The sequence below is a fragment of the Amblyomma maculatum genome, chromosome 1 (genome assembly GCF_055883805.1).
Source record: "Amblyomma maculatum isolate TAMU_Amacu chromosome 1, ASM5588380v1, whole genome shotgun sequence".
Taxonomy (NCBI): domain Eukaryota; kingdom Metazoa; phylum Arthropoda; class Arachnida; order Ixodida; family Ixodidae; genus Amblyomma; species Amblyomma maculatum.
In genome coordinates, this window is record NC_139344.1 from 146,322,241 (window position 1) to 146,325,280 (window position 3,040).

Here is a 3,040-nt window from a genome sequence, read left to right on the forward strand (position 1 = left end):
GATTATTAGTAACCGACACTAACGGCACGATGCACCGAGCGTCTTCTTCTTTTTCTACCTTGATAAATTGCACATACCCACAAAGGGGGATTGGCCAGGGTTCAGTGAGGACTGCGAAATGTCCTACAGATACTCATTTAGTGTAATAAATTAATTGTCAACTAAACAAAAGACCTAAGATTTATGATCCCCAAATTGAATGAAAAGGCAGCACAGCGCTCAGTACAGCACGGTTTGCTTTTTTTTTTTTTTTTTGGACTGCGCTCTCACGCTTCTTCTAACCGCTCGTGCGTTCGCGCCCCAAGCATTCCCAGTGGCTGCATGGACCAACGGAGGGACGGACCAGGCAGCTGAAAGCTTCAAAGAAGACGTATAATCGAAAATACGGAAAGGAAAGACGCAGTATACTTTACTAATGCGTGACTTTAATGCCAAGGTAGGAAAATGTGGCTATGGCATTGGCTCTAGGAAGAGCAAATGAGAGTTACTAGTCGAGTTTGTAGAGCGCAATAACATAAGAATCATGAACACCTTCTTCAGAAAGCGGAAGAACCGGAAGTAGACATGGAAAAGTTCTAACGTGGAGACTAAAAATGAAATTGACTTCATACTGTGTTCCAACCCCGCCATTATGCAGGATGTAGAGGTAATCGGGAAAATGCGATGCAGTGACCACAGAATTGTAAGGTCTCAAATTTGTCTAAATCTGAGGAGGGAACGAAACAGATTAGTAAGAAACAAGTGCATAAACGAATTAGCCCTAAGGGAGAGGGCAGAAGAGATCAGGATCTTGCTACAGAAAGATATTCGGGCCTAACTGAGGATGACGACATTAAATACCTAGAAGCAATGTACAATAATTTCAGAGATATCATAACTGAGTGCGCTGTACAAGTAGGCGGTAGCATAGACAGGTTAACGGTCAGCGGTCAAAAGAGACGACAGATTTGATTAAGAAACGCGAAAGTATCGAAGCATCCAATTCAACAGACCATATAGAATTGGCAGAGATATCAAAGCTAATCAATAAGCGCAAAGAGGCCGATATAAAGAAGTATAAAGTGGAGAAAATTGAACATGCTGTAAAGAACAGAGGAAGGCTTAAAGCGGTGAATATGGAATTGGTCATCGACAAATATTCAGATGTATGCGCTAAAGGACAACACGGGCAACGTCATCACGAATATGGACATGATAGTCAAAATAGCCGAGGTTTTTTGTACTGATCTCTACAGTAGCCAAAGTAGTCAGGACAATAATGAGATCGAGTAGGGAAAGCAGTCAGACGTTCCGCCAGTGACGAAGGACGAGGTTAAGAAAGCGTTAGAAACTATGAAAAGGGGGAAAGCACCTGGAGAAGACCAGGTAACTGTAGATTTCTTGAAGGACGAGGGGAATATCGTCCTAGGAAAACAAGCCACCTGTATACGCAGTGCGTGGTATCATCGATGGTTCCGCAGTCATGGAAGAACGCAAACATTATCTTAATTCATATGAAAAGGGACGCTATGGACATGAAAAAGTATAGACCAACCAGCTGGCTGTCTGTTACGTATAAAGTATTTACTAGGTCGTTCAGTCGTTCAGTCGTGTCCGACTCTTCGTGACCATATGGACCATCTCACGCCACGCTTTCCCGTCTCTCACTATCTTCCTAACATCACATAACTTCATCTGCAGTGCCTCGAGGATGCCATCTAACCATCGCGTTCGCTGCCTACCCCTTCTCCGGCGACCGTCAACCTTTCCCAACATCAAATTTTTCTCCAGCGACTCCTCTCTTCTCATCAAATTACCAAAGTAGCTGAGCTTTAACTTTAGAATTTGACCCTCCAATGAGCAGTCAGGGTTTATGGTCGACAATATCGACTGATTTGATCTTCTGGCCGTCCAAGGAACTCTCAAGAGTCTTCGCCAGCACCACAATTCAAACGCGTCAATTCTTCGGCGGTCAGCCTTTTTCACAGTCCAACTCTCGCATCCATACATCACAACTGGAAAGACCATAGCACGAGTTATACGGATCTTGGTTGGCAGACTAATGTCTCTGCTCTTTACTGGGCGGTCAAGGCTAACCATTGCTCTCTTTCCCAGAAGCAGGCGTCTCCTAATTTCATGGCTGCAGTCTCCTTCCGAGGTAATCTTGGAGCCCAAGAACAGAACATCTCTCACGGCTTCCACTTCTTGTCCATTGATTCTCCAGGACTTGATAGGGCAAGACGCCATGATCTTTGTCTTTTTAATGTTCAGTTTAAGCCCAAACTTCTCATTCTTTTTTTTTTTTTGCGCGCATCAGAAGTCTCTTGAGTTCCACTTCACTTTCTGCCATTAAAGTGGTATCATCCGCATATCTAAGGTTGTTGATACGTTTTCCAGCAATCTTCACTCCAGCTGAAGACTCGTCCAGACCGGCCTTCCTCGTGATGCACTCTGCATATAGCTTAAATAGGCAGGGCGACAGTATGCAGCCTTGCCTGTATTTACTAAGTATTTACCAAGGTAATCGCTAATAGAATCAGGACAACCTTAGACTGCAATCGAGCAAAAGATCAAGCAGGATTTCGGAAAGGGTACTCTACTAGCGATCACACCCATACAATTGACAAGGTGATAGAAGAATACTCATAATAAAATCAGCCCTTATACATAGCATTCATTGATTACGAAAAAGCATTTGACTCAGCAGAAGCCAAGACGGTCATGCAGGCACTGCGAAATCAAGGTGTAGGCGAGCCGTATGTGAAAGTACCGGAATATATATATAACGGCTGTGCAGCAACCATAATTCTGCATAAAGAATAACAAAATTCCTATGAGGAAAGGCGTTACGCAAGGAGATACCACCTCCCCAGTACTATACTCACAGCTTGCTTAGAGGAAGTATTCAGAGCCTTGGAATGGGAGCATTTAGGGATAAGGGTAGATGGAGAATACCTCTGTAATCTACGATTTGCTGAGGACACTGCCGTGCTAAGTAACTCAGGTGATGAACTGCAAAGAATGATTGATGACTTAGACAGGAAAAGTAGAAACGTAGACT